Source organism: Tamandua tetradactyla, chromosome 5 (assembly GCF_023851605.1).
Source record: "Tamandua tetradactyla isolate mTamTet1 chromosome 5, mTamTet1.pri, whole genome shotgun sequence".
NCBI classification, from domain to species: Eukaryota; Metazoa; Chordata; class Mammalia; order Pilosa; family Myrmecophagidae; genus Tamandua; species Tamandua tetradactyla.
The window spans coordinates 86,309,047-86,322,029 of NC_135331.1; the positions used below are offsets into that span (position 1 = coordinate 86,309,047).

The following is a 12,983-nucleotide window of genomic DNA, read 5'->3' on the forward strand; positions in this document are numbered from 1 at the left end:
CTTTGTATTTCTTTTTCTTGTCTAATTGCTCTGGCTAGAACTTCCAATACAATGTTGAATAACAGTGGTAATAGTGGACTTCCTTGTCTTGTTTCTGATCTTAGGGGGAAAGTTTTCAGTTTTTCCCCATTGAGGACAATATTAGCTATAGATTTTTCATATATTCCCTTCATCATTTTAAGGAAGTTCCCTTGTATTCCTATCCTTTAAAGTGTTTTCAACAGGAAAAGATGTTGAATTTTGTCAAATGCCGTCTCTGCATCAATTGAGATGATCATGTGATTTTTCTGCTTTGATTTGTTGATATGGTGTATTACATTAATTGATTTTCTTATGTTGAACCATCCTTGCATACCTGGGATGAACCCTATTTGGTCATGATGTATAATTCTTTTAATGTGTTGCTGGATTTGATTTGCTAGAATTTTGTTGAGGATTTTTGCATCTATATTCATTAGGGAGATTGGTCTGTAGTTTTCTTTTTTTGTAATATCTTTGCCTGGTTTTGGTATGAGGGTGATGTTGGCTTCATAGAATGAATTAGGTAGCTTTCCCTCCACTTCAATTTTTTTGAAGAGTTTGAGCAGGTTTGGCACTAATTATTTCTGGAATGTTTGGTAGAATTCAGATGTGTTTGCCTCATGTATTTTGGGGCATTCTGGTTTGGTGCATAAATATTTATGATTGTTATGTCTTCATATTGAATTGTTCTTTTTATTAGTACATAGTGTCCTTTTTTGTCTCTTTTAACTGTTTTACATTTGAAGTCTAATTTGTTGGATATTAGTATAGCTATTCCTGCTCTTTTCTGATTGTTATTTGCATGAAATATCTTTTCCCAACCTTTCACTTTCAACCTGTGGTTATCTTTGGGTCTAAGATGTGTTTCCTGTAGACAGCATATAGAAGGATCCTGTTTTTTAATCCATTCTGCCAGTCTATGTCTTTTGATTGGGGAGTTCAATCCATTAACATTTAGTGTTATTACTGTATGGGGAGTACTTTCTTCTACCATTTTGTCTTTTGAATTTTTATGTCATATCTAATTTTCCTTCTTTTTACACTCTTCTCCACACCTCTTTCTTTTGTGTTTTCATGTCTGTCTCTAGTGCTCCCTTTAGTATTTCTTGCAAAGCTGGTCTCTTGGTCACAAATACTCTCAGTGATTTTTTGTCTGAAAATGTTTTAATTTCTCCCTCATTTTTGAAGGACAATTTTGCTGGGTGTAGAATTCTTAGTTGGCAGTTTTTCTCTTTTAGTAATTTAAATATATCATTCCACTGTCTTCTTGCCTCCATGGTTTCTGCTGAGAAATCTACAGATAGTCTTATTGGGTTTCCCTAGTATGTGATGGATTGCTTTTCTCTTGCTGATTTCAAGATCCTCTCTTTCTCTTTGACTTCTGACATTCTGACTAGTAAGTGTCTTGGAGTATGTCTATTTGGATCTATTCTCTTTGAGGTACATTGCACTTCTTGGATCTGTAATTTTAGGTCTTTCATAAGAGTTGGGAAATTTTCAGTGATAATTTCTTCCTTTAGTTTTTCTCCTCCTTTTCCCTTCTCTTCTCCTTCTGGGACACCCACAACTCGTATATTTGTGCACTTCAAATTATCATTCATTTCCCTGAGTCCCTGTTCATATTTTTCCATTTTTCCCCCTATAGTTGCTGTTTCTTGTCGGATTTCAGATGTTCCGTCCTCCAGTTCATTAATCCTATGTTCTGTCTCTCGAAATCTACCATTGTAGGTTTCCATTGTTTTTTTCATCTCTTCTACTGTACCTTTCATTCCCACAGGTTCTGTGATTTGTTTATCAGACTTTCAAATTCTTCTTTTTGTTCATTCCTTGCCTCTTCATATCCTCCCTCAATTCATTGATTTGGTTTTTGATGAGGTTTTCTATGTCTGTTCGTATAATCTGAATTAATTGTTTCAGCTCTTGTATCTCATTTGAACTATTGGTTTGTTCCTTTGAATGGGTCATATCTTCAATTTTCCTGGTGTGATTTGTTATTTTTTGCTGGCTTCTAGAAGTTTAATTACCTTAATTAGTTTATTCTGGAGATTGCTTTCACTTCTCTTACCCAGGACTTTCTTACTAGATGTATTTGTTGTCTATCTGTTCTTTGACCTTCAGTTCAAAGACCTCCCACTTAGGTTTTTGTTTAACAGAGGATAATTTTTCAGTTCTTGTTTTCTTGTTTCTTACCCTGCTTGTATGGTGCCTTTTCCCTCCCCACCCTTAGGAGGGTCTACATAGGTATTATAGACTCCAGCTGGGTTTTCCCGGACTAAACTGGCCTCCTGTCAGGAGGAAGAAGTCACCTGCGTCAGTTTTCCCTGAGGGTGAGACCCAGCAGGTTAAAAGACTTTCCTGTGAAGTCTCTGGGCTCTGTTTTTCTTATCCTGCACAACATGTGGGGCTTGTCTGCTTGTGGGTCCCACCAGCAAAAGATGTTGTGACACCTTTAACTTTGGAAAACTGTCCCTGCTTGGGGTGTGGTGGAGACAGAGGAGAAGTTGTAGGCTGGTTTTTAAAAATTTTTTATTAATTAAAAAAATTACAAGAAAGAAACACAAACATTCCCAACACATACACTCAGCAATTCACAATATCATCACATAGTTGCATATTCATCATCATGATCATTTCCCAGAACATTTGCATCAATTCAGAAAAAGAAATAAAAAGACAACAGAAAAATAAAAGAAAAACAGAAAAAAATTTTTTACACACCCTACCCCTTACCCCTCCCTTTCATTGATCACCAGCATTTGAAACTAAATTTATTTTAACATTTGTTCCTCCTATTATTTATTTTTATTCCATATGTTCTACTCATCTGTTAACAAGGTAGATAAAAGGAGCATCAGACACAAGGTTTTCACAATCACACAGTCACATTGTGAAAGCTATATCATTATGCAATCATCATCAAGTAACATGGCTACTGGAACACAGCTCTACATTTTCAGGCAGTTCCCTCCAGCCTCTCCATTACATCTTGGTTAAAAAGGTGATATCTATTTAATGCATAAGAATAACCTCCAGGATAACCTCTCGACTCTGTTTGGAATCTCTCAGCCATTGACACTTTGTCTCATTTCACACTTCCCCCTTTTAGTCGAGAAGGTTTTCTCAATTCCTTGATGCTGGGTCTCAGCTCATTCTAGAGTTTTTCTCAATCCCTTGATGCTGAATCTCAGCTCATTCTGGGATTTCTGTCCCATGTTGCCAGAAAGATCCACACCCCTGGGAGTCATGTCTCACGTAGACAGGGGGAGGGTGGTGAGTTTGCTTGCTGTCTTGGCTGGAGAGAGAGACCACATCTGAGCAACAAAAGAGGTTCTCTTAGGGGTGACTCTTAGGCCTAATTTTCAGTAGGCTTGACCTATCCGCTGTGGGGATAAGTTTCTTATGAACAAACCCCAAGACTGGGGGCTCAGCCTATAGATTTGGTTGTTCACACTACTTGTGAGAATATCAAAAATTCAACTTGCAGAAGTTGAGTTTTCCCCCGTTCTCACCATTCCCTGAAGGGGACTTTGCAAGTACTTTTCCACTCACTGATCTAATCACTCTGGGATTCATCGGGCATCACTCTGGACAAATCAACAAAATCTAATGTCCTACCTGAGATTCCAAGTACTTATGGTGTTCAATCAAACTATCTACATAAGTTATATTAGGAAATGCACTAATCAAAATATAAATTTTGTAACAAACATTTTTTGCTTTAGTCTCACACATAAGTTGAAATTTTAAAATATTAATTACCATCTATTTTCAGCACACTGCAGTAGTGACATTCTTATGTTCTTCTTCATGCAAAAACATTTTAAAAATTTGTACATTTAGTCACTATCATTATACACTCTAGGCATTCCTAGATTGTACCATCTCAATCTTTATCATCTATCTTTCTTTGTGATTTCATTTATACTCCAGCCCTCCTCCCTCTATCATTCTCATATTCAGCTTCATCCGGTGCTTTAACATAATTGTTTTACAGTTAGGTAGTATTGTGCTGCCCATTTTTGAGTTTTTATATTCAGTCCTGTTGCACAGTCTGTATACCTTCAGTTCCAATTACCCAAATCTTACCCTATTTCTATCTTCTGATGGTCTCTGTTACCAACAAAATATTCCAAGTTTATTCACTAATGTCAGTTCATATCAGTAAGACCATACAGTATTTGTCCTTTTGTTTCTGGCTAATCACACTCAGCATAATGTCCTTAAGGTGCATTCATGTTGTTACATACTTTATAACTTTATTCTGTCTTACAGCTGCATAATATTCTGTCTTATGTAAATACCACAGTTTCTTTAGCCAGCCTTCTGTCGATGGGCATTTTGGCTGCTTCCATCTCTTGGTAATTGTAAATAATGCTGCTATAAACATTGATGTGTAAATGTCCGTTTGTGTCCTTGCCCTCATGTCCTTTGAGTAGTGACAGCATATAGATGGGTCCTGTTTTTTAATCCATTCTGCCAGACTATGTCTTTTGATTGGAGAGTTTAATCCATTAACATTCAGTGTTATTACTGCACGGATAATACTTTCTTCTACTATTTTGCCTTCTGGATTTTATATGTCATATCTAATTTTCCTTCTTTTTACCTTTACTCATAGTCTTCCTTTCTACACTCTTCTCCACACCTCTCTCTTCTGTCTTCATATCTGTCTCTAGTGCTCCTTTTAGTATTTCTTGCAGAGCAGGTCTCTTGGTCACAATTTCTGTCAGTGATTTTTTGTCTGAAAATGTTTTAATTTCTCCCTCATTTTTGAATGACAGTTTTGCTGGATATAGAATTCTTGGTTGGCAGTTTTTCACTTTTAATAATTTAAATATATCATCCCACTGTCTTCTTGCCTCCATGGTTTCTGCTGAGAGCTCTGCGCATAGTCTTATTGGGCTACCCTTGTATGTGATGGATTGCTTTTCTCTTGCTGCTTTCAAAATTCTCTCTTTCTCTTTGACCTCTCATGTTCTGATTAGTAAATGTCTTGGAATATGTCTATTTGGATCTATTCTCTTTGGGGTACGCTGCACTTCTTGGATCTGTAATTTTAAGTCTTTAATAAGAGTTGGGAAATTTTCAGTGATAATTTCCTCCATTAGTTTTTCTCCTCCTTTTCCCTTCTGTTCTCCTTCTGGGATACCCACAACACGTATATTCATGTGCTTCATATTGCCTTTCAATTCCCTGAGTCCCTGCTCATATTTTTCCATTTTCCCCTATGTTTTCTTTTCTTGCCAGATTTCAGATGTTCCATCCCCTAGTTCACTAATCCTATGTTCTGTCTCTCGAAATCTACCATTGTAGGTTTCCATCATTTTTTCATCTCTTCTACTGTACCTTTCTTTCGCATAGGTTCTGTGATTTGTTTTTTCAGACTTTCAATTTCTTCTGGTTGTTCATTCCTTGCCTTCTTTATATCCTCCCTCAATTCACTGATTTGGTTTTTGATGAGGTTTTCCATGTCTGTTCATACATTCTGAATTAATTGTTTCAGCTCTTGCATGTCGTTTGAATAGTTGGTTTGTTCCTTTGACTGGGCCATATCTTTAATTTTCCTAGTGTGATTGTTATTTTTTGCTGACATCAAGGCATTTAATTACCTTAATTAGTTTATTCTGGACATTGCTTTCAATTTTTTTACCCAGGGTTTTCTTGCTGGATGAATTTGTTGTCTATCTTTTCTTTGACATTCACTTCAGCTTTATCTGGACCTCTAGCTTAAGTTTTGTTTAACAGGGGAGAATTTTTCAGTTCTTGTTTTCTTGTTTCTTGCTCTGCTTATATGGTGCCTTTCCCCCCCCCCACCCTTAGGAGGGTCTACTTAGACATTATAGACCCCAGCCAGATTTTTCAAGACCAAACTGGCCTCCTATCAGGAAGAAAGAGTCATCTGCATCGATTTTCCCTGAGGGTGAGCCCCAGCAGGTTGAAAGACTTTCCTGTGAAGTCTATGGACTCTGGTTTTCTTATCCTGCCCAGTATGTGGTGCTTGTCTGCCTGCATCTTACCAGTGTAAGATGATGGGCTATGTTTAACTTTGGCAGACTCTCCCTGCTGGGGGCATGGTGGAGACAGAGGAGAGGTTGTAGGCTGGTTTTAATGGCTTCAAATTACCAAGTCCTGGTGTCTGAATTCCTTGATGGAGGGATTCCACCTGAGTTGAGTTTCACCTCTCCCCTGGGGAAGGCAAAGGCTCCAGACAAGCCCCCAGAAGAGCTCACTTCTGCCTATGCATGGGGGCAGTTCCAGCCTGAGAAGTCCTACCACTATATCCAAAGGCAGTTAAGCCTTTGTAGAAACACAGCCACAAAAACCTCTGTTTCCTTCTTTTTTCCCCCTTTTTTCTTTCAGCCCTACCCCCTTGGTGCCAGGGCAAAAATGAGCAACCTCCACTTTGACCAGGTTCTCCTAAGCTGGGGGCCTATTTTTAGTAGTCAGAATTGGTTAATTAATTCCACAATTGGCGTTTGATTGTGCTCAGTCCCTCCTCCTGGTAAAGTTCCTTTCCTTTCCCCTCTGTAAAGTAGCCTGTTGGCGAGGGGCTCTGGCCATTGCCGCTTTTGGAACTCACGGTTCTGAGGGGGCTCGCAGCCAGTCCAGCTGGTCCAGATTGGGGTATGCTGTGTGTCTGGTCACTGACATGGCCCCAGGAGCTGTTCTGTACTGTTTCTGGTTATTTAGTAGTTGTTGTGGAGGATGAACTAAAATGCACACATTGTTAAGCCGCCATCTTGACCTGTGGGCTGGTTTTAATGGCTTCGAATTGCCAAGCCCTGGGGTCTGAATTCCTTCATGGAGGGATTCCACCTGAGTTGGGCTTTCCCTCTCCCCTGGGGAAGGCACAGATGGGAGACAGCCCTGAAAGCAGTCTGTTTCTACCTATGCCTGGGGCAGTTGCAGCCCAAGAAGTCCTGCCACTGAATCCAGAGACAGCAAAGCCTCTGTAGAAACACAGCCACAAAAACCTCTGTTTCCTCCCCTTTCCTCTTTTTCTGTTTGCCCAATGAGCGACCTCCACCTTGAGCAGGTTCACCTGAGCTGGGGGCCTATTTGTAGTAGTCAGAATTTGTTAATTAATGCCACAATTGGTGTTTGGTTGGGCTCAGCCCCTGCTGCTGATAAAGTCTCTTTCCTTTCACCTCTGGGAAGGCTTTGGGGGATGGGCTCTGGCCTCTGCATCTTGGGGAATTCACGGTTCTGGGGAGACTCACAGCTGGTCCAGCTGGTCCTGACTGGGGTACGCTGTGTATCTGGTCACTGACGTGGCTCTGGGAGCTGTTCTGTACTGTTTCTGGTTATTTAGTAGTTGTTCTGGAGGACAAACTAAAACACGCACATTGCTAAGCCGTCATCTTGGCCCCATCCATCACTGTATCTCACAAATACATTTTATATTTTCAAAAAGTTATGTAACTGTCTGCATCTGCAACTCAACCCAGCCATACTTGGGATCCTGGCCTCCTACCAGTACCACCTGGCCCCTGTACCTGTCAGACTACAGCTTCACTTGAAACATCCCCCAGAAGGTTGATAAGACAGAAATATCAGAAATGAGCTTCAGCAAGCACTTATCAATGGTACATGGATTTCATTTAATTCTGTGACTGTCATGTTTGACCAAGAGAGTAAGGCTGGTGTGAACTTCAGCGAGTTCACTGGTGTCTGGAAGTACATCACAGACTGGCAGAATATCTTCCACACCTATGACAGTGACAACTTTGTGAAGTTTGACAAAGTGAACTCAGGCAAGCACTTTCAGGTTTTGGGTACTGGTTCTCTGACCAGTTTCACGATATCCTTATTTCAAAGTTTGATGGACCAGGAAGAAAGCAGATTGCCTTCAGTGACTTCATTCAAGGCTGCATTGTCTTGCTGCGGTTGACAGACATATTCAGATACTACAATAGGAACAGGATGACTGGATCCTGGTGTCTTATGAGCAGTATGCTTCCATGGTGTTCAGCAATGTATAGAACCAGCTGGTGGTAACAACAGAGAGACTCATAGGAAAAAGATGGAAATGCCAAATCTCTTATCCTTTGCTTAATGAAAAAGGAACAAGGGTGCAGTTCAATGCTATGCTTCCTGTAAATTTTATATTATTAATATTTAGGAGCCTGACTATATATATGTGGATAAATGGATTAATGTTTTTTTAATCTTATCAATAACTGTAACATTATTCAGATACAAATATTCTGTGCAAACAAACTGCATCATACACTTTTCTAATATCTCCAGTTCTATAGTAGAAATACTTTTCTTAGCCAATAGGAGTTTTTAATGATGTAGAATTTGAACGTAAGGTTTTTCATGTGCCTTTCTTTCCAAAAAAAGGAGTTTACTGTATTCATACTGTATTGTATGAATAAGCAATATAAACAGTAAAAAGAATAGTAAAAAAAGTTATGCAAGACACATGAAAGATATATTAAAAAAACAAAATCAAGCTGATCGTTATAAAAATTACAATGCCCAGAATGAAAAATTCACTGAATGCTACATGAGATTAATTGTAGATTCCACATAGCAGGAGAAAAAATAGACATAAGAATAGAATAATTCTAAAATTATAAAAAAAACTATTACAAGGTACGTCAGTTTGAATCTGTGGTGGACCCCAGAAAAGCCATGACCTTTAATACTCATTCAGTATTGCCTGCTGGGAGCATTTTGATTGTTCCCATGGAGATATGATCCCCCCCAATTGTGGGTGGTAACTTATGATCAGATAGCTTCCAGGGAGTTGTGACTGCATCCATTAATCCTTTAAAAGAGGAAGCATTTTGGAGAGATTCCCTTTTCAGAGTTATGAAAAAGCCACAGCAGAGCCAAGCAGAACCATGAGGTCAAGAGCCAATGCCACCAGACACCTTTGGAGTTAATGAAGGGATATGCCCCAGGGGAGCTTCATGAAACAAGAAGCTGGGAGAGAAAGCTAGCAAACATCACTATGTTCACCATGTGCCCTTCCAGTTGAGAGAGAAACCCTGAACTTCCTTGGCCTGGAAAGAAACAAGCTATCTTTCCTTGGATGCCTTAGAGTGGAAATTTCTAAATCCTTGCTCTAATTGGGACATTTTTGTGGCCTTAGAACTGTAAACTTGTAATTTATTAAATTCCCTTTTGTAAAAGCCATTCCATTTCTTGTATCTGGCATTCTGGAAGCTAGCAAACTAGAACACAAAGTAATGTTGGCTTTTAACATGTTTAGACACAATAGGTATTACAATTAAGCAAAAAAGCAGCAGAGGGAATAAAGCTATAATGGAGTAACATTTCCATATCTCACTGATATTGAGTTGTTATCAATCTGAAGGGAATTATCATAAATGAAGATTCATATGACATACCCTAGAGCAACCATTAAGAAAATATCTAAAACTATAGCGGAAAAGCAAAAAAAAGAATGAAATATCACGCTAGAAAATACTCACTTATTTAAGAAGAAAACAGTAAATGAGGAGTAGAAGGGGAAAAAGGAGACATGAAACAGAAAACAAAAGTCAAGATGGCAGGAATGATGTCAGTTTGAAGGAGAAGTAAAACACTGCTGATGAAAGATCCCCACAGAAACATTGGAAACCCAGAAGAATCTGTCAGAAACAACTTTCCTAGAGCTCTAGAAAACAACTGAGAGTAAATAATAACAAAACAAGTGCTGAAAACCTTAAGTGAGTAGGACACTGTGGGACACCGTAGTTGTCCTGGTCCCCACCTTCCATGATGCTCTAGTTTGCTAGCTCCCAGAATGCAATATACCAGAAATGGAATGGCTTTTAAAAAGGGGAAATTAATAAGTTGCTAATTTAAAGCTCTAAGGCTGAGAAAATGCCCCAATTAAAGCAAATCTGTAGAAATGTCCAATTAAAGCATCCATCCAGGGAAAGATACATTGGTTCAGGAAGGCTGACAAAGTTCAGGGTTTCTCTCTCAAGTGAGAAAGCACATGGCGAACACAGTCAGGGCTTCTCTCTCAGCTGAAAGGGCATATGGTGAACATGGCATCATCTGCTAACTTTCTCTCCTGGCTTCTGGTTTCATGAAGCTCCCTGGGAGGCATTTTCCTTCTTCATCTCCAAAGGTCACTGGCTCATGGACTCTCTGCTTTGTGGTGCTGCAGCATTCTCTACTGTCTCTGAATCTCTTGTCTCCAGAATGTTTCCTCTTTTATGGGACTTCAGAAACTAATCAAGACCCACCCAAATGGGTGGAGACATGTCATCACCTAATCCAGTTTAACAACCCCTCTTGATTGCATCACATCTCCAGGGAGATTATCTAATTACAGTTTCAAAGTACAATGCTGAATAAGGATTAGAAGAAATGGCTGCCTTTACAAAATGGGATTAGGATTAAAACATGGCTTTTCTAGGGGACACATATCCTTTCAAACTAGCACACCTGGTTTGGTGTGGCAGTCTAAGAGACAGACAGCCTGTGCACCAGGGTGACACTACATGTCCCAGTGTGGGTCCCTGGTATCTTGCAATTAGCACACATGATGCGCAGATTTGCTGTGTTTGTATGTCCACTACAACCCACTCTCTGAACAGGACCAGTGCACTGATTTGGGCTGGTTATCCAGGATTGATGTGGCACAGAAGGCAGTTTGTAGAAATGGTTTGCAGTAAACCAAACCACAGCTATTTGAGATGAATGACTGTGTTTGAGACAGTGGTGGAACACTTAGGGTCCAAGTGGAGAAGCTGGTACAGAATTTCATTTTATGGAGGAGATGTTGGCCCTTAAGAACATTTGCTCTCTCTGGGGAACTTTTGAAATCTAGTGCACAAGTCCAGGGCAAGAGACATAATTAGAGAAACCTGAGTAGACCCTAACTATTGACAGCAGACTGATCTATAAATTCATTATAAATTGGACTAAGCATTGGAGAAGTTAATCTACACTACAGCTTTCAACAATCCAAAACAGAAGGAGAGATTCCATCAAACCTAGGGGGAAAATTTAATTACTGTGTACACACATCAAATATTAATTTTAGGCTCCCACAACAAAAAACATAAGACATACAAAGAAACAGGAAGAGATGTGCCATTCAAAGGAATGAAATAGAGGAACCATCCTTGAAGAAGCACAGATATCGTAACTGTTAATCAAATATGTAAGTTAACTGTCCTAAATGGGTTCAATGAGTTGAAGGGAAACATGGACAAAGATGTAAAGAAAATTAGGCAAATGATGCATAAACATATGGAAGAGTGAGAAATTTAAAAAAAAACATGTAAACTCAGGAGATTAAGAACATAATAACTGAAATTAAAAATCCACTGGCGGTTGAACAACACATTTGAGCACATCAATAAAAGTCCCAGTGAACCTAAAGATAGAATAATTGTAATTGAACGAGCAGAGACAAAATAATCAAAATAGTGAGAAAAGTCTAAAGAATCTGTGGAATATCATGAAGAGTACTGTGCTCGTTTGAAAGGATTATGTACACTAGAAAAGGCATGTTTTAATCCTCATCCAATCTTGTGGGAGCAACCATTTCTTTTAATCCCTATTCAGCACTATAAATTGGAAACTTGATTATTTTATCTCCATGGAGATGTGACTCACCCAATTGTAGGTACTAACCTTCCATTTGAGGAAGATGTGACCCCACCCATTCCAGATGGGTCTTGATTGGTTGATTGAAATACTTTAAAGGAGGAAGCATTTTGGAAAAGGTCTGAAATTCCAAGAGACCTGGGAGAATGACAGCGAAGCCATGAAGCTGAGAGCCCATGCAACCTTTGGAAGCCTTTGGAGATGAAGAAGGAAAATGCCCCTAGGGGAGCTCTATGAAAGAAGAAACTGGGAGAGAAATAAACAGATGTTGCCATGTTTGTCATGCATCTTTCCAGTTGACGGAGAAACCCTGAACCTCATCAGCCTTTCTTGAATGAAGGTAACCTCTTGTTGGTGCCTTAATTTGGACATTTTTAGAGACTTGTTTAATTGGGACATTTTCATGGCCATAGAACTATAAACTTCCAACCTATTAAATTTCCCTCTTTAAAATCTATTCCATTTCTCATATATTGCATTCTGACAGCTAGCAAAGTAGAACAGACTTTGGTACTGGAGAAGTAGGGTGCTGTTGCGGTTTGCAAATACCAAACATATTGGAACAGCTTTTTAAATGGATAAGGGGAAGATTTTGAAGGAAATGTGAGGAGCTTGACAGAGAAGGCCTAGAATGCTTTGAAAAATCTGTTGGTAGATATGTGGACTATAAAGATACCTCTGATGAGGCTAGACAGAAGTGAGGTATTGCAAACTGGAAAGAAGATGATCCTTGTTCTAAAATGGCAGATAATCTGACAAAATTGACTAGTGGTTTTGGTTGAAAGGCAGATTTTGAAAGCCATGAACTTGGATATTTTGCCAAAGAGATTTCCAAATTAAATTTTCAAAATGCAGCCTGACTTCTCCTTACAGCTTATAGTGTTATGCGACAGGAAAGAGATGAACTGAGAATTGAACACTTGGGTACAAAGAAACCAGAAATTGATGTTCTGGAAAATTCTGGGCTTCCAGAAAGGTGAGACCCCAAAGAATAATGCCTCATGTGAGGGTTTAACCAAATGTGGAACGAGCCATCCAATTCAGAGAAAGCCAGGTTTGGAGATGGAGCTATCTAGGAAGGATTTGTGAAAACTCCTTCTGTCTATTGTGCATGATCTGATGCTATTGAGTAGAAAGCCAACAAGAGTGTTGCAGGATTTGTACAAAGATAACCACTGCTAGTTGGGACTGAAAGGGACAAAGAAGGGACAAAGTTAAGGTAAAATGACTTCAGAGGTGGAACTATGGAAAGCTAAAGTCTAGAGTCAAGAAATCTCTGACCTGGAGAATGGACCAACCCAAGCATGTGGACAGGATGAGTTTGTCCCGGAGGTAGAGGGTGGGCCTTCCATCTACTTGCAGTGGAACAGTCGTGCTGC

At 39.3% G+C, this 12,983-nt stretch overlaps 1 pseudogene; it reads left to right on the forward strand.

Annotated features, from left to right (window-relative positions):
- The first annotated feature begins 7,639 nt into the window (after positions 1-7,639).
- Positions 7,640-8,003, forward strand: LOC143682592 (programmed cell death protein 6 pseudogene; annotated as a pseudogene).
- Positions 8,004-12,983: the final 4,980 nt, after the last annotated feature.